The 24024-nt window shown below is 36.2% G+C and overlaps 1 protein-coding gene and 1 pseudogene across 4 annotated transcripts in view; one reads left to right on the forward strand and one right to left on the reverse strand.

Moving 5' to 3' along the window:
- Positions 1 to 24024, reverse strand: part of LUZP2 (leucine zipper protein 2) — a 654481-nt gene that overhangs the window by 445152 nt on the left and 185305 nt on the right. The window lies entirely within an intron of this gene.
- Positions 7780 to 8430, forward strand: LOC119535847 (annotated as a pseudogene).

A 24024-nucleotide genomic window follows, 5' to 3' on the forward strand; every position in this document is an offset into this window, starting at 1 on the left:
ATTTGGGATGTAAGGTACTATATATGTCTGTTAAAATTCTCTATATCTCTTTTTCCTTTCTTTGTTTCTCTGTTGGTAGGGCTCCCTTTAGAATCTGAAGTAGGGCAGGTCTTTTATTGGCAAAGTCTCTCAGCATTTGTTTGTCTGTGAAAAATTTAAGAGCCCCCTCAAATTTGAAGGAGAGTTTTGCTGGATAAAGGATACTTGGTTGGAAGTTTTTGTCTCTCAGAAGTTTAAATATGTCATGCCACTGCCTTCTCACCTCCATGGTGGCCGCTGAGTAGTCACAACTTCGTCTTATGTTGTTCCCTTTGTATGTGGTGAATTGCTTTTCTCTTGCTGCTTTCAGGACTTGCTCCTTCTCTTCAGTATTTGAGAGTCTGATCAGAATATGTCTTGGGGTGGGTTTATTTGGACTGATTCTATTTGGAGTTTGCTGGGCATTTATGCTTTGTGTATTTATATTGTGTAGAAGGTTGGGGAAGTTTTCCCCAACAATTTCTTTGAATACTCTTTCTAGACCTTTACCCTTCTCTTCCCATTCAGGGACACCAGTGAGTCTTAAGTTTGGACGTTTTATCTTATCTATCATATCCATGAGATCCATTTTGATTTTTTCAATTTTTTTCTCCATTCTTTCTTTTGTTCTTTCATTTTGTGTTCTGTGGACTTCTAGGACACTGAGATGTTGTTCAACTTCCTCTAATCTTGTATTGTGAATATCCAGAGTCTTTTAAAATTGGCCAACAGTTTCTTTTATTTCCATGAGATCTTCTATTTTTTTTATTTACTCTTGCAATGTCTTCTTTATGCTCTTCTAGGGTCTTCTTTATGTCGCTTATATCCTGGGCCATGGTCTTCTTGATGTCCTTTAAATCCTTTGTCATGTTTCCGTACCTTGATTGTAGTTCTTTGCTTAATTTTGGTAAGTACTGTGTTTCTTCAGATATTTTGATTTGGGAACTTGGAGTTGGATTCTCCATGTCATCTGGTTTTATCATATGCATTAAGATTTTCTGTTGTTTTTGGCCTCTTGGCATTCGCTTTGCTTGATAGGGTTCTTTCAAGTTGTAAAAAAAAAGATACCAATCTAATTTTTCAGAAACACAGTTTGTTGGCGTACACTTTCTCTAACTAACCAGCAGATGGCATCTGCAAGTCACCTATATGCCTCCAGTCAGTTCTCCCCAATTCTGTCTCTGTGGTGTGTGGGGTAATGATTCTTGTGGGGTTCAGTTGGAGAACTCAGTTTGGGTGTGTTGGTGGAGCCATCCGCCCTGAATGTGGGGTGTGTGTATTGGTGGACAGGGAGGAAGGGCAGCTTTAATATTCAAATCCCCCAGGTTCCTGCAGATTCAAGGCCGCCACAAGAGTCTAAGCCTTCATTTTCAGTTTTGCCCCAGATTTTCTGTCACTGACCCACATACCACTGGCATTGACATAGCGTCCCTGGGTTTTCCAAGTGGGAACCCCTTCTCAGCTGTGATCTTCCAGGACCTCTGCTGAGGGAAGGCTGTGCATGTCGTCCCTCAAGCTAAGCCCCAGCTGCCGGGCCGTGCAGGGACGCTGTCTGCCTGATGCAAAGATTAGCCTATAATTCTTGACTGGTATAAGTTCTGAATGAAAGGCAGGCAGTATAGCTGGGACCCACCCCTTTCCTCTTTAGAGAAGATGGATGCCTTAGGGGGAGGTCATTAGCATTTCAATGGTCTCTCTCTGCCTGTGCCACACCCTTGTCTGGGTCACAGAACTGGGAACTCAAAATGGCCTAGGCTTTCTCCACTGAGTTGAAAAAGGAACAGAGCTAGTCCGAGGAGACCCTCTGGCTTTCCAAGGTTAGTTGTCACCCAAAGCCTCTGTCTACTTACTGGGGATTTGCACCTCGTAGAGAGCAGTTCACACTCACTAATTAAAACCCCAGTTGGACCTCAGCTGAGCTATATTCACTTGCTGGGAGAAAGCTTCTCTCTGGCACCACAAGGCTTTGTAACTCGGGCTATGGGGGAGGAGTCTTCTGAATTAGATCCGCAGTTCTTACTTACAGATTTTGTGCTGTGATCTCGGGCATTCCTCCCAATTCAGGTTGGTGTATGATGATTGGACATTCACATCTGTCCTCCTGCAGTTATTCTGGATTATTTGCTAGTTGTTTCTGGTTTTTTTTTTCAGTTGTTCCAGGGGGACTACTTAGCTTCTACTCCTCTCTATGCCGCCATCTTAGATCCTCCGCACACATTCTTACACAGAAAGAATCTTTTTGAACAGGGATTTTTAACCTGAGTCCATACACTTTCCCCAAGAAATCCATAGATAGAATCCACAGTATCTGTGAACTTGGATGGAGAAAATTTACAGCTTTATTTTTGCTAACTTTTAATTGAAATTTAGCAATTCATTTCCTTGTGAATGTAGGCAGTATGACAGAGTAGGATTGACAGTTCCTCTGACTTTGTCAAAAATAGAAAGCAACAATATTTTCATATCATATTTTGATTGTTGTAGATAATCTAGAAACATTATTTCTGATCATCAGTAGCATAAAATCACAAAAGTTAACAAACCCATTGCTAGGTCCTGTTATGTACATTCATTTTGTACTGCTGCAGAACAAATATTTTAAACTACAGGGGTCCAATGCCTGGGCATGAATTAAGTGGGTCTTCTGCTCACGTTCTTACAAGGCTGCAAGCAAGCCATGTTTGTGAATCTCATGTGAAGTTCGGGGTCTTACACGTTCAAATGGTTGTCAGAAGAATTTGTTTTCTTGCAGTTGTAGAATGCATTGTGGCTTACTTCTTCAGGACCAACATGAGATGGAGGGTCTCTGTTGCTTCCACTTTCTGACCTTTAGAATCTCTTCCAAAGAACTAATCTGATAATGTCAGGCCCACTTAGGATAACTTCCTTTTGATTACCAACAAAGAACTGATTAGAGACCTTAATTACATCTGCAAAAATCCCTTCACATTTGCCATATAATATAACCAAATCACAGAAGGGACATTCATCAAATTCAGAGGTCCTGCTCACAGTCAAGTAGAAAGGGTTATACAGGGCAGGTATCCTAGGGAGCAGGAAATTGAGACTATCCTAGAAATCTGCCTCCTACATTATATAATGTACTAATTGAAGAAGCATATCTATTATAATACCACAAATATTTTTAAAATATTTTGATAAAATATCTCAATATAATTTATTTCCTTTGAAATCCTATGAATTTTATGTATTAAAAAACAGCACTATTTCTAAGAAGGGTTCCATAGGATTCAATAGGATGCCAAAATTATGTATGGAACAAAAATGACTGCAAATCCTAGCTCTAAAAGCAACAAATTCACTCATCTTGCTTCTGCTTTTGCTAATAACCCATATTTAATATATCAGCATGCTTTGTCAACCCTCTTTTCAAGATATATCTCAAATTCAACTATTTCTATCAATTCCTCTACTATCTACCAAAACTGCGCCTCCATTATCTCTCAACTACACTAACATAGCCTTTAAGTGGTCTTCTTGCTTCTATTTTTGCCCTCCACTCTAACATTGCACAATTTTTAAAAAAAAAATGTAAATAAAATCAGGTTCTACCTCTGCATAGAAGACTCGACTCACTAGCTTGCCATACATGTAAAAAAAAAAAAATCTAATATTACTTATTATAGCTGTGAAGCAAGGACTTTGGCAGAATAATACTCCTGCACAACCCTATCCCTGTCAAAAATTACACACACTAACACCTGGAACCTGTGAACAGTTATACAGCAAAAGGGACTTTACTGATGTAATTAATTTTGCTGACTTTAAAATAGGGGGATTATCCTGGATTATACAGGTGGGTCCAATCTAATCACATGAGCCCTTTGACACAGAGAATTTCTCAGGCTGCAATTAGAGGAGAAATGAAGGGAAGAATCAGAGGGTAAATCACAGAGATTTGAAGTGTGAGGAGGGAATGACCTGCCATTATCAACTTTGAAGTTGAAGAAAGGGAGCAATGAACAAAAGAACATAGGAGGCCTCATGAATTTGAGAATGGGTCACAGCCAACATGCAGCAAGGAAACAGCAAACTCAGTCCAATATGCTGGAACTGAATTCTGCCAACAATTCATGAACTTGTGAATGAATGAACTTGTGAATGAATGAACTCATGAATAAGGAACAAGGCCCTGCCAGCACCTTGATTATAGCACAGTGAGGTATGTGTCAGACTGTTGAACTATAGAACTGTAAGATAGTAAGTATGTGTGTTTTTAAACCATTAAGTTTGTGGCAATTTATACTGAAGCAATAGAAAACCAACATTCTATCATCCCCTGTGGCTTAAGTAACCAAGTCCCTGCCTACCTCTCTAAACTGTACACTTTCTCTTTTATTCCTTATTTACTCTGCTTAACACATGGACCTTTTCCTTCATTTTTAGCTGTTAAATTTGTTGTAATTTATTATGCCACATCAGAAAATTAATATGATGGGGATATTACTTTTGACAATTAGAGGTAGCCCACAAGTACTTAAAATGTATTTGTCCTATACAGTTAGGACACCCTTGAACAATATTAGGGATCTGGTATTAATAGATTTACCTTACTTGTTTTGAATATTACCAATTTCAATTTAGAGACAAATAGAAATTTAAAAAAGAATTATAACACGTTGTTGGATATTTGCCTTCATTACTCAGAAAACTGAGCAGAGACTAAGAAGTCCCACAAAACTTTGTTCAAATCTCACTAATTTGTAACAGTGGACAAATCATTAAAGAGTCTAGAATGCCAGTGTCCTTATTTGCAAAATGTGGATAATTTTTAACTAGGGGAGTATTTAGAGGATAATAGAGCTATATTACAAAAAGCTCACTTAGCAGAATGCCAGCCATTTAGGGGGCAGATGCACAAAAAGTATTAGTTTTCTAGGCTTGTCCTAGAGATTGCTAATGAATACAATAAAGGATTTTGAAAAGTTGCAGGGGGAAATATCACTTAGGATTCTGCCAACTCCAGTGGACAGGTAGGCTATTTCTAAATTCCAAACACTGACTCTTTCCTCTAGCATTTCAAACCACATATTTGTTTCTGCTTGAGATTTCCTACATAGTGTATAAACTCAATAATTTATCACTCCACTCTGCATACATTTCCTCATGATCTCAAAAGTAAATATTTTACATTCTACTTTACCAATTTTTATGCTATTACCTTTTATAACACCTTCTCAAGAACCTACAATCTAAAAAGATTATGATCTTTAGGCCCTAAAGTTTCAACGCTATCTATCATTTTCAGTTCATTTCCCAGATCATAATCCAAAATATGCCCTGTATCTCTAGCTAGTCAATGAAGTGTTAAAAAAAAAAAAAGCAATATTGATATCACTGTGTCAGGATATACACAGGCAGACAGTTCTTTTGGAAGTCTCTTTTCAGCTTTTGAAGGTGTTTGAAGTAATGAAATCATTCATATTTAAAATTCTAACCATCAAATATATAAAACCAAAGACCAGTTTTTGCCTTAAGCTCTAACAAAACTCCACATTGGCACAACTGAGCTTGAGGTCTTAATTACACCAGTTTTAAATTTGAAACAAAGAGGTCAAAATGAACACAATATTTTTCTTTTCCAAAGTTAATTACCACTTCACAACAAAGCCACCTCACTGCTGTTCAAATGGATTATAAATCTTAATTTTATATTTTTCTGAAGCACATTAGTCTTCATATTTCAATGTAGTCAAATCATATAGGAGCTAGTTGTTGATTATTTATTTTTTGTCTCAGTTCATGTTCAATCTAAATGTCCCCCAAAATGAGAAAATAAATGCATTAAAGGTCAATTTACATCTTTATTTTTCCAGGAAGAACTTTCTGAAAAATTCTGTATTCAGATAACATTCAAAAGTTAATAAATGTATTTACTTTAAAAAGTAGAGTTTTGATTATAATAACCGATGGTTGGTGAGAGTAAAACCAACTGAGTTTAATGTTTCACTTCTAGAAATTCATTCTCATGAAATTATTTAGGATAAGAACAAAGATTTCCAACACAAGGAAGTTAGTTAAGTAGGATATTAGACATATGTTATTGAATATTAAATAGACATTGAAATTCCTTAAGAGAATTTCCATGTGTTCTTATCATAAGATCCACCAACTAACTGGCTTCTCTACCTATATATCATCTTCCTTCCAGTTCTATATATGAACTGTCTGGGCTCCTTCTCAACATTTTGCACAATGATATGCAATTACACAGTAGTAGAGCTAAGATTTAGAAGAAGTAAATAAAAGGTTTGAAAATCTCTAACTCCCATGCTCATTTCACTAAAGCATGGAGAAAAATATCTAGAAAATTGGTATAATTGTTTAAAGGTTTTTATTCTAACTCCGATTAGAATAAATTTCAAAATGAGTTAGGTAAATATGAGTACCTGATATTCTATCCTCTGCTTAAGGACATCACTCTAGTAATTGTCCTTCTCTCTTCTATAGCACAATTTTTCTGAAGTTACATACTTGCTACAAATATATAGCACTAAAAAGCTCTCTTAGCCTCACAGCATCATCCACTTATTGTCTGATATCTCTAGCTCATTTTGGTACAAAATTTCTTGAAGGAGTTATATACACTCCACTGCCTTTTCTCCTACTCTCTCTTAGACTTATATCAATTGGACTTTTGAAATAAATTTTGTCTTCTTCTCAAAACTTCTTTGCTTCTAGGGGCTCATCAATTTTGGTTCTCCTCCTACGTCAGTGTGCATTACTTTTCAGTCTCCCTTGTAATTTCCTTCTCATACTCTGAGGCCCTAGGATAGAGAAGTGTCCAAGGATCAGACAGAAGACCTCATCTCTACTCTGTTTACTCTTACTCTCTAGATAATCTCAGTTAATATCGCAGCTATGCTAAAGACTCCAAAATTGATTTTTGTGGAACCTATTCCCTGAGTTCAGACATATGTAGGAAAGTGACCACCTGACATCTTCACTTGGATGTGTAATGGGCATATAAAACACTGTTATGTCCAAATCTCTGAATGCCCTACACCCACCAAACCTGCCTCAGTATTTCCCTTCTGAGTATAATGCCAAAACCTTGTAGTTACTTAAGCCAAAAAAAAGAAAAATTTTATACTTTCCCTCCCAACATTCAATTAGGCAAAATATATATATATATATATATACACATATATATATATGTATATATACACACACACACACACATATACACACACATGCATACATATGTATATGCATAAAGCATCATTTAAAGCACTTTAAAATAAATATGTTTTATATAGCTACAAATCTGAATACATTTGAATCATTGTCTACAAAAGACAAAACAGTTCAATGCTTTCTTACAAAGCATTTTGAATCGCTCAGTCTCTCAGTTTAGGCGCCAAAATGAATTTTATTCCAGCATAATTTCTTATAACATAAACTCTTTTCATTTACATTTCATTTTGAAACAGGACATATGCAAAATTTCTTAATTATTATCTATAGATCTTCATATTTGGGCTTTTCTTACTCTTCTCCTGTGAATAAATATCTGTAATTTCCTTTTCCACATTGATACACCCTAAATATAGTTCCTGGTCCATCTAAAATGCTAGCTTCTCTACACAGTTCTCTCAGTTTGAATTGCCTTTTTAAAAATTAATATTATTTATTTTATATACCTGTATAAATATATTTTAACATTTTCCTCCTTGACTTACAGCTATTTGTATCCACATCTCCCAATTTAAAAATAATACCTTTTAGACTCTTGGCCACATGTTTGAACAACCAGGAATCTTTTTTAACTTGGCCCAGAACAACTCCACAAACAAGAAGATCGCTACACATCGAAGGCACAGTCACACCAAAATCATAGCTGATCAATTGAAAATCCTCATTGACACTCTCAACCAAAAACCTTACCCAGGTTATGCTACCAAACAAAAACCTGCTTTAGAAATTAATGCTGAAGAGTCTAGAATCCAGATTTGATTTCAGAATCGAAGAGCTTGACACTGATTCTGAAGAAGAACAGAACCCTAGCAGGTCTTAGAATCAAGCCACGCCCACAGGCAAACCCCCCCTGCAGAGATTCAAGAGAGAGAAGCCAGACGGTGCCATATGTCCCATACCTCTTCCCAGCTATGCACTCTCGTCAAGGTATTCAAGAACAACCCTTACCCTGGGACTGACTGCAGAGAATGACTTGCTAAAGAAATTGGGGTTCCAGAGCCAAGAGCCCAAATTTGGTCTCAAAACCAAAGACCCAGATTCCTTGTCCAGAGAAAAAGAGAACCTGATGAAATCTTAGGACAAATACAAGACAAGAGATGAAAAATCTGAGATGAGAGAGTTCAAGGCATAGAAGCAACAAAAAATATCAACAAACTCACTAGCCAATATTTTATTTCTCTGGAACCAGGTTGAAGGGGCACAGAAACTAGTTCAGTGTATCTGATACCATCATCCTAAGCCCCAAATCTTTCTCACCCTTCCTGGGAATGCACCCTTCCTCTGAGACTGCACGATGAGCATTCTGGAAATGGTAAGCAAGACTTCAGGAGACAGAGACAGTTCCAAGAGGCACTGCAGAGGGCTACTGACCCAACCTGGATCTACAGTTCAGCAGAGCTTGAGGACAGTGAAAATAAAATGAGTACATATCATTCTCTAATCATCACAGTAATAATTGATTCAGGCAAAAACCATCAGTGTATGTGAAAATCACAAAGTAAATGTTTTCTGAAGAACAAGATATATATTATCTCAAAGAATCTATCCATGGATTGCTTATTAATTACAAAAGGAAAACTGGTAAATTTGCAGTAGAGAAACCTGACAGATTCCACCTTAACCAAATGTTCCAAATTCACTTTATCAACAATAATACAGACTGACATGAGGTGTTTCATGATATGAAACATCTAAGAAAGACACAGTATCCCTTCTGTGTTGTTACTGCCAAAAATGCTCATGCTTAAGTTAATCATAAAGGAAACACCAGACAAACAAAATTGAGTGACATTCTACAAAGTAACAGACCTGTACTCTTCAACAATGGACTGAATACTTGCAATAAGAACGGAGAGAAAGTATGCTAACACAGGAAGTCTCCTGAAGAGTTGCCTTCTCTATGTAGCATGTGCTACCATTTATGTGGGAAAAGGACACAAATTCAGAGACCTGTTTATGTCTAAAATTTCTCTCCAAAGATGCTCAAGAAACTGGTAACATTGGTTATCTATTGGGAAGAGAGGTAGAAAATTGCGGTGGGAGATAGAACTGTTTTTTCAATTTAATATTTATATATATATATATATATATTTTTTTTTTACCTGTAGTTATCAAGTAGTCAACTCATAATTTCTCATTTTAACCACTTTCAAGTATGCAATTCATTGGCATTAAATCTATTCACAATATTGTGCTACCATCACTAACATTCATTACCTCAACTTTTTCATCACCTCAAACAGAAACTGCACTCATTGAGCAATAACTCCCCCTTCCCCACACCCTCCACTCCTCCCACTTCCTGTTGCCATGGTTGCTGGTAACCTGTAATCTACCTGTTTCTAAGAAGTTTGCTTATTATAGGTATTTCATAAAAATAATACCTTTTAAAGGAAACTGTATCAGATAGTAGAATGCAATGACCTTGGACTTCAGCTTTACAAAAGGTTCAATTCTCCTCTTTGTAGGTTACATTACTCCATGCTTTAGGGCAAGTTAACACATTTCTAAGGTTCAGCTTCTTCATTTTTAGAATGAGGGCAGTAAACATATTTTACGTGGTTACTGTGAAAACTTAAATATATAGCATAGGCAGATTATCTGGCCTAGTATCCTAGAAGGTATTCAAAACACATCAGCTGCCCTCCCCCTGCTATTGGTAAAATCTCATTAAATTGAATATGACTAACAAGTGTTTTTTTGTTTCAGCATATGTGTGTGAACGTGTGTGTGTGTGTATGTGTCTGTATGTACATGTGTTTAACTACCTGCTTACTGCTAAATACTCAGCACCATGCCAGGTGCTTTAACAAACAAATAAAACCAGTGAGTTAATGAGCTCCTGATATATGGCATGAACTAATATATGCTGCAAATAAAAAGCCAAGTAAAAGCAATCTATCAAAATGTGGTAGGTTGAACATGAACACATATTAGATTAGAGTATAGTGTTCTGGTGCAGTTGGTTAGTGTGAGCTAAGTAAAGCTACTACAGTACAGTTTATAAGATAAATGAGGCTAAACAGACCTAGAAGAATAAATGTTTTAAGCAAAAGTGGAGGAGAGGATACTAATAGAAGGAAAAGAGACAAGGACAAAGGCACAGAGTGGGAATGGCTTGGCATGAGAAAACAAGAAAGAGGGAGGGAAGTAACAGTTATTAAGCACCTATAGAACCAGTGCTAGGCACTTCAAGAGTTATTTTTATTTTTGTAAGAAATGAGGAAATTGAGACAAAGAAGTTAAGAAATTTTCCCAAGGTAATAAAGTTAAGAAGTCCCTGGAGAGTTTATGATGCATTATTAACCCAAAAGTATTCAGGCTCCCAGTTTATTACAGCACTTGCCTTCACATTAACAGTTAAACAAAATTTTATTAGATCTAAATCCCATATATCAATGCAGACATTCCAGCACTTTGCAAGGCAGACCTTCAAATATTTCTTAAGATCCCTAAGAGAGAATTTAATGAGCGGTCATTAATCGTTCATTTTGGGCTGCACTGGTTTTGGCCTCATGAATCTGGGCTCTGCCACCGCTGGCTTCTGCTGCTTCAATTTCTTAAGAATATCTCATTACTACCAGTGTGGTGATGGCTCATCAGAATCTTTTAAAATGCAGTGAATGAATCACTTGCTCTCTTTACTTTGCTCATTTGTAGTTTATGTATATGAGTGTGTGTGTGTGTGTGTGTGTGTGTGTGTGTGTATGTGTTTTGGGGTGTGCTATGCCCCCAAAAGTATAAGAAATGATTTGGATGTTTTGTAAAAATCATGGGAACTTAGCTTCTTTGTAATGGGATGGACTGCATACTAGCATGAGATGCTGTCTAAGATGACTAAGAACCTGTGTGAGGCATGTAACTTTATGTAAGGACATTTCCACATCTAGCCAATTCATTTTGGGAAAAGGCCATGATCCTGGTGGAGATTTGGTTACGGAAATGAAACCACCATTACTTTAGGGAATAACAAAGGATTGTAAAAGGATGGGTTGGGCACTCTCCAGAAGGCCTTAATAGCCCTGAACAGATTTAAGATGGTCAGCAAAAGTAAGAAGGCAGTAAAATGCAATCTTAGAATTTGGTGCAAAACTTAATTTATTGCTGGTTCTCTAGAGGAAAGGAATACAGGTGATTTTTAAGGTTCTGTTTAACTCTATAAATTCCTGAAAATATGTAGTTCCAAAAAAGGAGATTACTACAGTAGCCCAATGGCCAGAAATCTAGGAATTAATACTAATAATTCGATTATCCCAAACCTGGAAATATGACCTACAACTTGAGAGCATATGCAGAAACAGACTTTGAAGAAGCCTTTATTTATTTATTTTTTTGCCTCTGATAGAAATGATCTTTTGTTAGAAACTATAGTCCCACAACCCAGTCCCCCTACCCCCCAAATAAAATCCTAGACGTAGGCAATGACATCCATGACTATTACTGAAGGCACAGTACCAAAATAGAAGAGATGGAAATTACCTAAAGCCAAACTATATTAGTCACTCTTTGAATACCTGGAGTTCAGGCTTCAAAAGTGATCATTAAACACTTAATTATGCTTCAGTGAAAAAGACATTATAGAAAAGAGAATATGATTGAAGATGCAGATTGGGTGTCTTGCACACGAAGTCATCTGAAACTGGAAATTCAATACTTACATTAACCCCATTAAAGCCAAAAAGCGGTCCTCACTCTAACCATTTAATAAGTTCATCCAGAACCAAGAGCTGCTACAAGTGAGGTGGGATTGAGTCAGTGGTTATAGAAATTATATTCTTTGAAGGAAGTTATCTCTTAAATAAAATAGGCAAGAAAGATATCCAGGACCCTGATTGTCCCTATGGAGCTCCATTGGGTTCTCTGGAAAACTATGACCTACTTAGCAAGGCAAGATTCTACTGGGAAGCCTCACTCTGGTCATTCAGCAAAATCACTCTATCTTAGGGAAGGGAGAGGGCCAAGGAAGGGGAATATGCTTTCTTTGCTTGGATGAAAAGCTTTATAAGGGGAGGCCGTGGCTCAAGGTGTATATATTCTCATATTTTGCCCTTCCCAATTTTAAGCAGATATCCAAGCTTTAGGCTTTCTTACATTAGGGGATATTTGTGACAAAATGGAAAGCACACCTTCTGGATTCTGCTTATTGCAAAGAGGGATGCTCAATAATGAATAAAAATAAATTCCTCACATATTGAAAGAAAATATGTGGAAAGTTTCATTGAAAATAAGTTGTGGGATATTTTTTGCCCACTTGAGTTTGTAGAGTAGAGGAATTTAATAATATAGCCATTTTAATTTATTTATATAGCCCTTATCTATACAGTTCACAGGATTACTACTCCATTCTGAACCATTGCCCACACTACTAATTTTCACTCTTAAATTATACTTCTTTGTTGTGGTGCCTTCAGGTCGAGAGGCTTAAAGTTCCATGTGATGGTTTGAAGCTGTATGTACCCCAGAAAAGATCATGTTCTTAAAGCTAATCCATTCCTGTGGATGTGGACACATTGTAAGCAGGGTCTTTTAGAGGGTAGGGTCTTAACTTGAGATGCGTTCCACCTCATTTAGGGTGGGTCTTAATCTTCTTACTGTAGTCTTTTATAAGAGGATAAAATAAAGACATGATACACAGGAAAAAAAAAAAAAAAAAAGAAGCCCCAGAGAAGATGAGAGAGAAAAGCCAGAAGCTAAAGGCAACGAAACCTGGGAGAAGAGGACTGCAGGTGCCATGTGGCAGAGGAACTGAGGATTGCCAGTAGCTGATCTTTTGGGGAGAAAGCATTACGTTTTGATGTTCTGATTTGGACATTTTCATGGCCTCAGGACTCTAAGCTTGTAAGTTATTAAATCCCCATTTTAAAGCCAACTCACTTCTGGTTTATTGCATTTTCGTTAGCTTTAGCAAACTAAAACACTCCACTCGCACTTAGGTTCTGGAAGTTATCTACTATTTCAGGTTAACCAAATAGATCCATATAAATTGGAATGGGTATGTTAACCTGCTTATGTATTAATTTCCCAGCATGATGAAGAACACTCATGTAAATTATTAGATAGATAACAGGGAAGGATATCATTCTACTGCACACACCAGAACAGCTGAATTTCACTATTAATATCTTACGCATGTAGTATGTAGTAGAGAAGGAATGGAAGAAGAAGAGGAAGAGACAGAGATAAAGAGGTAGAGAAAGAGGAAGAGAGATTGAGGGCTAGGAGGCTGAGCATTTTGATTTTTCATCTAGAAAAGAAAGACAATGTGTTCGGTGATGCATATTGGATTAACTGAAGTGGTCATGAGTAGGTGAATTTAGAGGAAAATGCAAATGATAAACAATTTAAAACCAGTGGATAAAAGGGATAGAAATTTTAAGAGTGGCAGTGTCTAGGCTTATAAAGGTAAGATAAGACCAACCTTGAAAATATTGAAGTAATAATATGCATTTAAAAAATGTAATATTCGTGTCAGTTGTGAACATAAATTTGACACTTAGAAAGAGATCAGAGCTAGGTTACAGAATTAAACGTCATACTAGAAACATAGGCGAAGCCATGGGACCTATGGAGAGGGAGGCTGGCATTCTCAGAGGAAGAAAGAAGCTGGCAGAGCAAATGGAGAAAGGAGGCTGAAAAGGCAAGATTTCAATGGACACTGATGAAGATGAGGATACGTAGTTTGGTAAGATCATCAGTTGCCTCCAGGCTTCATTAGAGTGACTGGAGATGGGGAGGGGCAGACTATGTGGCTCTTGGATTCCAGGGTACTTAGAGGGGGAAAGGCGATTTAAAAATAGTACAGTTGTTCCATCTTTTGGCTAAAACATAAACAAGATGACAAGTTAATTGAAGCAGTTAAAGAAATCACACACACACACACACACACACACTCAGAAACCAAGTATCTCAGAAATGAGAGACAATCACAATGAGAGCCATCATCCTTGAGATAAAATAAACAAAACAAAAAAAGCAGATCAATAATTTGAGAAAGTTACTTAATAACATTGGACACACGCTCAAAGTGGTGTTGACATTTGTTTCTCTCTGAGTGATTTCCAATTGTAAAATGTTTAGAACTTAATTACATTGCACTTTACTTCATCAAGTTGAAAACAGTGCACTTCCAGAACTTCCCTGGAATTGTCATACATTGGTTAGGCACACATATTTTAGGAAAAGTAATGCCATTAGATTTCCAATAGTTTTAATTCAAAAGAGATTTCTTTTTTTTTTTTTTTTTTCATTTTTGGTTTATTTAATTATGGAATGGTTGCTCAGAATTCTCATAATTTTCTTTCTCTAGTCATTTGATTAATTTACTTTATACATGAAAACAGAACAACAAAAACAAAAACCATCAGTGTTTGAAGGCAGAAAAATAAATCAAGGTGCTTTAAATTAGGTATATGCTAAATTAAATGTTGACATATTTGCAGATACCCATTACTGGGTATCTTTAGAACGTGGTTGATAGACCTTGGAAGTACCATTCTAAATCATTAGAGTGAGGATATATCAAAACCAGAACCAAACATTATAGTCTAGGTCATAAACTGTCAGCCTGCGGTCTGGATGTGTTCTATGTGTCTGGCATAGAATCAATCTACATAATTTATTTTAATTGATATTGTGGCTGACGCTTAGCTCTCAGAAGGTATGCCAAGTATTAGGAACCCACTTTAGATCAAGAATTTGCTTTCCAGTTTCCCAAGTACCCACTACCTATTATCTCCCCACTACTGGGATCAAGTATCATGTCTCATCACCATACTGGAACCAAGTAATCATCATTTACAGTAAATGATTTTTTAAATCATGAATTTATAAAAAATGTTAACTAAAGGATAAACTGGCAAAGCCATATAATTTTATCCTTGCATGTCATCTGTTTCACTCATTTCCCTTACCTGCCTGACTGTGGTATGCAGCTGAGTTTGCAAGTGCGAGAGAAAAGGGGGCCTGAGTTCAAAAAATTAAAGACGTTATTGATATCTTGTTTCATTTCTTTCTTTCCAACAAAATATTAAATAGAATAATTGTTTTCTTTTTTTGTTCTTTGTCTTTGAACATCCAAGTGCTTCCTAGCGTAAATCTAGTAAGGATGAGCACTATGTAGTGGAGAGTAGATGACACACTTGTTACTCATTCCCTCAATAGCTCAGCTGGCTGCTGATTTGACCTTGATTGGCTGCCAAGTAGCTTTAAACATAACATCAAGACATCAAAAATCATTGTGAAAATGAATGTGAAATAATAACTCTACTAATTTGCCTTTTGCTTCTGCAAATAAAAGGAATAATCACAGTGCAACTTAAGAATTACTATCAAAAAAAAAAAAAAAAAACTGGAAACACTTGCTCTCTTCTTTCCACCACAAAACACAAAAAAACTTTTTAAAGTTGACTTTAGGGTGCATTATGTAACATTAAATCATCAAATCATGAAAGGGGTACGTACATACATTAAAAATATATTTGTTCACCAAGCTAAACACATCCAGCCATGTGATTTATAACACATTTGTATACAAAGCACGAACTTTTTTCTAGGCAATAAATTTAAACTAAATCAAACTAATGATAATTTGGTTAAAGGTATCATAATACAAGTGTTTCTATCCTACTGTCTTCTCTAAAGCAATCAAAATCCAACTTAAAAAAAATAAATCATAAAATAAAACCAGAGAAGAAAACTTGTCTTTAATGAAACTCAGAGACAAGAGAATGTGAGACACAGTGAAACTTGGGACAAATTTAACACAGGGTGCTAGGGAGGATTTGAGATTTGAGGCGCACAGACAGCATTGCTTAAAGGTGTATCTCAATGCCCTGAGAAGCCCCAAAGCAGTACTTTATTTGAAATACAAGTCCAGGGGGCAAGAGGGCTTTGTGAGCCTATCCAGTCACTGGGCGACTCTGCAGAATGATTGGAAAGCCAGGGCTGAAAAAAGAGAGATATGCCATCTTGACAGGTTGTTAGGGTGGCAGGATGGAGGTACACGGGGTGAGAATATACTCTGTAGCTTCTAATCACTGTAAGCCAAAGGGAATAAAATGATTTTAAATTTCCCCTAAAAAATCTTGGACAAGTAGGTTTCTCTGGGAATGAGGCAGGTTTTATTCTTTGTCCTAGGGATTGCAAACTACAAAAGGACACTCAGTGTTCAATGACGAGTTGGCGCGATGGCATTCTGAATCAGCATCAGCATTCCAAGTTGAAGATGCTTTCAGGCCCAGCTTACTCCTCAGGTCTATCTCAACACAACTTCTCAGCAAATGCATGGACTGGTAAGGAAACTCCCTACTCAAAACTAATGAATAATAATTGCAAAGAACCAGGAGGGATTCCAGGCATAGATACTACAATTTACTTGCAAAAGATTAAGAGTGTGGAGTCTGAATCTAGGCTGCTGGGCTCAAATCCCAACTCTGTCACCTATAAACTGAGTGCCTTCTCTGCGTCTCTGTTTTCCCATAGATAAAATGTGGAAAAATAGTGACTCATCCTATGGAAATATTAGATATGCTAATGTATGTCACTTACTTCAAATAATGATTTTTCAGGATAAGTTTTTTTTTTTTTTTTTAAATCCTTTGTAGATTCACACATCTAAGTTGTAGCATCTTTTCTTCACCTGCGCAACCGACATTCTAATCCAGTCCACCATCTTCACTCGGTAGGACTACTTTTAAAGTCTTTTAAATGGTCTCTATGCTTCTGATCTTTCCACACCTCCACCCTTCAATCAATCCTTCATAGATTAGCTTATTCACAACCAGAGAGAGTTATATGGTAAAAATTAGAAAATAAAGCAAGCATTAAAAACAAAGTATTTTCATAAGGTAATATGAAAGAACTAAGGCCAAACATACTTGCAATTTCAAAAAAAAACAGAAAAGGATAAAACCATGTTTTTATTATGAAAAAGAGAGTCTCAACTTGAATTTTAAAACCTAATAATTTTATAACATATATAAGAAACACTAGGGAAGGGGGAGGAATGAATAGATGGAACACAACTTATTTTAGGCCAGTGAAACTATTCTGTATGATACCATTGAGGTGGACACAGGATATTACACATTTGTCAAAACCCATAAAACTACACCACAAAAAGAGTAAGCCCTAGTATAAACTAAGGACTTTGTATGGCACTTCTCTGTACTTTCTTTACATTTCTCTGCAATTTTTCTTTAAATCTAAGAATCTTCTAAAAAAAATCTTAAGAAAAGAAACACTAGCAAAAATTTTGATGTAACAAGCTAGAAATTAAAAATAATACGCTACCAAAACAAAAAAATCAGAAATATATTAATTTCGTAATCTTTTTAAAATTAAAAAGAAAAAGCAAGAGAATACATAAGAATTAGAAGCATAGAAGTATTATGAAACCATGTTACTTTACCTAATCCATGATAAAACAAAGACTGTATTATGAAAACAAAATGTGATGGTATATGTGCATATGTGAAAAATATTTTTTAAAAGATAGTTTCAATAAAAATGGTGTATTAACTATCATAACTTAGAAACAGAGCCTTCCTTTAAAATTGCCAACAAAATACCTATAAAATTCATATATTTAGATATATATAAAATATAAATTCTCCAAAGTAGAAATTATGCAGATTAAACTTTTATCCATCATAAAATGACAGTAAAAAATATTAGCAAATATTATTTTTTTTAAAAATCAGAGTACAAATATTCAAATTCCAGGGTTTTTAAATGAAACATATCTTCCAAAGATTCCCTGGGACAAAATGAGTTGATTAGCAAAAACATCTCAGCTAAAATTTCATATAAGAAAAAAATAAAAATGAAAATTTAAAGTATCCAGAATTTAATACATGAATAAAACTGGGCTCAAAGAATAATTCATAGCGTTGCACATAACAATTAAATAAAAGATAAAAACAGAATGAGGAACTGCCATCATCAAAACGGCAATATAAGATATCCTTAGGAAAGTTTTCCCTCAGAGACAATTAATAAAAGGGCAAATCCCACTCATTACAAAATCTGGAGGATGACAGAGACTGGAGAAGTCTCCACAAATGCTGACTCAAAAAAGAAAAAAGAAGGTAGTAGGCTCTGCGGCTCTAACCAGTCAACCTGGACCCCTCCCCCTCACTGGGTCCCCTGCACTTAAGAGATACACAATGGCAGCACTCTGGCCTGGGCACCTCCTGCCATGGTTGCTGGCCACAGAACCACTCACAGGAGTAACTTAGAACCCCTTGCACATTCAGGCATGTGGGCCCAAGGTCACATGGACCTAGTGCAGAGCCAAAGAAGGCAGCAAGATGGTACAAATGGAAAAGTCCAGGAAAAAAAGTACTATGTTGTAACTGTTGGTAAATGGTGCACAAACCTAACTTGGGCTCAAATTGCTAGAGCACCAAAACAGACAAACAAACAAAACAATGGGTGTTTTTGAACGGTGACACAATCTTATTCCCTGGGGTGGAATAACCTAATGTGGAAGTTACCAGAGGCAGAAAAGTATCACAGAAAATAAGGATAGCTGAAGTGTTGTTAAGGCAGGCTGGCTCCAGGACTGAAAGTTGTAATTAAAAGGGGACACTGTGCATGGTAAAGCAGTTGAGCAAATGATAGCTGCTGGGGAAAAGTTTGATAAAAAAGAAACAGAACAGCACAGGGCTCCCAGAGAAGGAAACCAAGAAAGGAGATCACCTGGAGGTGAAACAGTTACACATAAAAGGACACTCTTCAAAGTTGCATGGCACAGCAAAGCTACTAGAGCTAACAAATGATACAGCAAAGTGGCAGGATATATCAACATGGAAGAATCAGTAGTATTTCCATACACTAGTAAGGAGCAATCTGAGGAGGAAATCAAGAAAAAAATTCCATTTACAACAGCAATCCAAAGAAGCAAATATTTAGGAATAAATTTAACTAAGAACATAAAAGACCTATACACAGAAAACTACAAAAAAATTGCTAAAAGAAATCAAGGATTACCTAAATAAATAGAAGGGCATATTGCATTCATGGATTGGAAGACTACATATAGTTAAGACGTCAATTCTCCCCAAATTGATTTACAGATTCAATGCAATACCAATTAAAATCCTAACAAGTTACTTTGCAGATAATCAAATTTATTTGGAAGGGCAGGATGCCCCAAATAGCTAAAGTATCTTGAGAAAGAAAAATGAAGTGGGAGCTCTCACACTACCTGACTTCAAAACAGCTACAGTGGTCAAAACATGGAACAGGCATAAAGACAGGTATACTGAAAAATGAAATTTAATTGAGTGTTCAGAAATAGACCTTCTCGTCTACAGACAATTCATCTTTGATAAGGCAGTCAACTTGATGCAGTGGGACAGAGCAGCCTCTTCAATAAATCATGTTTGAAGAACTGGATATCCATATCCAAAAAATGAAAGAGGACCCCTATCTCACACTTTACACAAAAATTAACTCAAAATGGATCAAAGACTTAAACATTAATGCTAAGAACATAAAACTTTTAGCAGAAAATGTAGGGAAATATCTTAAAACATCTTGTGATAGAAGGTGGTTTCCTAGACTTTACACCCAAAGCACAAGTAATGAAAGAAGAAATAGATAAATAAGACCTCCTCAAAATTGAATACTTCTGTACATCAAGGGACTTTGTCAGGAAACTAAAAAGGCAGCCTACACAATGGGAGACAATATTTGGAATATTTGGAAACCACACAATGCTTGGAAAACACATATCAAATAAGGGTTTAATATCCCGAATATATAAAGAGATCCTACAACTCAACAACAAAAGGTCAAACAACCAATTGAAAAATGGGCAAAAGTCACAGACAGACACTTTTCTGAAAAAGAAATACAAATGGCTCAAAAATATATGAAAAGATGCTCAATTTAGCTAGCTATTAGGAAAATGCAAATCAAAACCACAATGAGATATCATTTCACACCTATTAGAATGGGCATTACCAAAAATTAGAAAACTACAAGTGCTGGAGAGGATGTGAAGAAAGAGGCACACTTATGCACTGTTCATGCAAATGTAGAATGGTGCAACTGCTCTGGAAGGCAGTACAGCTGTACTTCCTGTACTCAGCAATCCCATTACTAGGTATATACTTGGAAGAATCGAGGCAGGGACACACAGACATTTGTACATTTGTATACTGATGTTTACAGCAGCATTATTCACAATTGCCAAGAGATAGAAATAGTCCAAATGTTCATCAACAGACAAGTTGATAAACTGTAGCATGCATACACACACACACACACACACACACATACAATGGAATATTATACAGCTGTAATATGGAATAAAGTCATTATACATGCAACAACATAGATGAACCTTGAGGACATTATGAGGAGTGAAATTAGTAACAAAAGGACAAATACTGGATGGACTTACTAATATGAACTAGCTATAATGAGCAAACTTTGAAGTTAAAGCTAAGAACACAGATTATCAGGCGGTAGAAAGAAGGTAGAGATTGGGCATTAGATGCTGAAGGAGTACTGAATGTTTAACACGATTGATTTTAAAGATCCAGAAATGGATAGCACAATACTATTTGATGGTAGCACAATACTGTAAGTATAATGAACAAAGCTGATTGTGAGTATGGTTGAAAGAGGAAGGCTAGGGGCATGTATGACTCCAGAAGAAAAGATAGAGAATTAAAAACTGGGACTGAATAACTTAGCAAAATCTAGAATGGACAATGATGATGATAAAATGTACAAACATAAGAAAATATTTACATGAGGAACAATAAGTAAATGTCAACATTGCAAGGTGTTTAAACTGGGATGGTATAAGGGAAATAACACAATCAATGCAAACCAGGGTCTATAGTTTACAGTAACACTGTAATATTCTTCCACTAATTGCAACAAAGGCAATATACCAAAGCTAAATGTCAATGAGGGGGACATAAGAGAGGAGTATGGGATTCTTGTTGTTGGTGGTGTTTCTCCTTTGTATTTTTTTTCAACTTTTTTTTTTTTTTTTTTTTTTTTTTTTTACTTCTTTTCTCCATCTTTCTTTGCAGAGGTAATAGAAATGTTCTTAGGCAGATTGTGGTGGTGAAGGTATAACTATGTGATTGTACCTGGAGCCACTGATTTTTCATTTAGGATTGACTGTATTATGTGAGAATAAAACTGTTTAGAAAATAAAGAAAAAGATACAAGTGCTGCAGAAGATGTGAAGAGAGAGCTATACCTATTCACTGTTGCTAGGGAAATAGAATGGTGCAGCCCCTTTGGAGAGCAGCGTTGTGACTCCACAAGAGGCTAAGTACAGGGTTGCAATATGATCCTGCAACCCTGTTATTTGGTATACACTTGGAAGAACTGAAAGCAGGGACACAAATAGATATTTGCACACCGGTGTTTATCATGGTGTTGTTCATGATTTGCAATGAATGGAGGTGGCCTAAGGGTACACTGATGGGAGAATGTAAGGGCAAACTGTGGTGTACACATGCAACAGAATAGTGAATGGCTGCAAGAAGGAATGAAGTTGTGAGGCATGCAACTAAGTGAATGAACCTTGAGGACATTTAGTTTAGTGAAATAAACCAAAAACAAAAGAACTATTGTAAGTCCTCACTAATATAAACCAACTATGATGAGCAAACACTGAGAACTGAATTCAAGAGCATAGGCTATTGGGATAGAAAGTGGGCAGAGATTCAACAATCGATTAAAGAGTTCAGAATGTTCAATAAAACATACTGTAAAGGTTCCTCGATTGTATGCTCTTACACCAGTCACATATATTCCTGAGTTTTAACAACTATTTCTAAATTCTGATAGGCTGAGCTCTTTGCATATAACCTGGTAGTTCCCTGGAACTTTGGGTATCTGTATGACACCTGGAGCTCTGCAGCCCTGAAAGTCAGCATTACTCTCTAGAGCAACTGTTAAAGATGCTAAAAAAGAGACCAGACTTCAATTACTGATATGAATGAGACAGACTTGGTTAGGACCAAGGTAAATCAAAATACAGGGTAATGGATGATACTGACAGTAGCTAAAAACTTCAACTTCTGTGTTAGACCTAAGGAAGAGATGTTTATTTGGTACAAAATTTATATTTTTCTACAGCACGCTATTTAATTTAACTAGTATGGCCAGTTTATTTAAACAACATAAAACATAGAATAGAGAATGAGATCCTGTTATTCTGTACAGGTAATGATACATCCCAAAGTATTTTGGGCAGAAAATAAAAAAGTACTTGCAAAGTCCCATTGAGGACCTGGAGAAAAATGTGGAAATATCAAACTTCCCCACCTGGAGAATTCCTGATATTCTCACCGGCATTAGGAAATCCTGTTTTAATAAGCCAATCCCTTGATCTTGGGTTCTGCCCTTATGAAACTTATTCCTGCAAAGGAGAAGCTAAGCCTACTTATAACATGTCTAAGAATCACCCCCAGAGAACCTCTTTTGTTGCTCAGATGTGGCCTCTCTCTAAGCCAATTCTGCAAATAAATTCACTAAATTTTTCTCATTATGCTGGAGTCATATCTTTTGGGGGAGGAAAACCACAGATGTAAACTTCCCTTTTCATCACATCATATCAACAGTGCATACTATCAACAGCACTTATCACTGTTAATGTTAACCTTGATCACCAGGCTGAGGTGGCGCTGTCAGTTTTCTCTGCCGCATACAGTATTCTTTAGAATGAAGTAACTATGTATGGCTCTTTTGTAAGGAGCATGGAGTTATGATCCACCTCCTTGAAGGCAGAGCATATGAATAAATCACTCAGAATTCTTCTGCATAGGAGACTTTTCTACTCCTTTTAATTATTTTCCCAAACATTTATTTATTTCAGCAACAACATATAAATATTTATTTTATACTTTAGGTTATAATCTAATACTATTTGATTTATTTTCTTGCTCAAATTGTTCCAGCTTTGACAACTGAGTGCTGTTTTGGTTGGCTCCTCTGCCCATTTTGACATAACTCCACCATTTTTTAAAGCTTTCCTTACTTTATGGAATTACAAGATGCTCCTGGAACATTTTGTATATTTCCTTCCCTAGTCCTAGAATCAGTCATTTCTCCAAAGAGTTCCCACAGCTTTTACTGAAGAACAGTATTAGAAACCATCATGCTGGTGCTAGGTGTGCTCATTGCTACTAAGCCCTCTCAGCTGACAGAACGAGCAATATATGTATGCACGCTAACCCACATAAATACATGTATCTAAAACATTTCTGTGTGACTATCTCTATCTATGTTAAGCTAAATATTAGTTCTTACTGATGTCTCCAACTCTAAGCCATTACCACATGGATCATTCTAGCATCCTCCCCAAGCTTTTCCGTAAACTTCCATTCCAAAATGGGAAATGTGCTCCTACCATCAGCCATCTATTTACTTAATTGTTCAATTCCAGTATGCATGCATAGTGGTATCAGAATTCTTAACCCACACTCCCATGGAAAAAAATTTTATCAACTCAAGTACTGTGATTATATACATTTTATTTTGCCTTTAGTCTTACAGTTTCCATTAATTTCCAAAGTGACTGAGGTCAGCATCTTGTCCCACTCCTGCAGTGAACCTGCTTCATATACTTGTAGTACAGTTAGATTGTTTTGTCACATTCTGCATTCCATCCTAGGATCTGCTTTTTTTTTTTTAAGTTGTATACACTAAAGTTCAGTGTTTTTGCTGTGAAATCATTCAATTTTTTTTTTTTTTTTTTTTTTTTTGTCTATGTGATTCCATGGATAGGAAAGTTTAGAAACAACTTTTATG

Source organism: Choloepus didactylus, chromosome 6 (assembly GCF_015220235.1).
Source record: "Choloepus didactylus isolate mChoDid1 chromosome 6, mChoDid1.pri, whole genome shotgun sequence".
Lineage (NCBI taxonomy): Eukaryota > Metazoa > Chordata > Mammalia > Pilosa > Megalonychidae > Choloepus > Choloepus didactylus.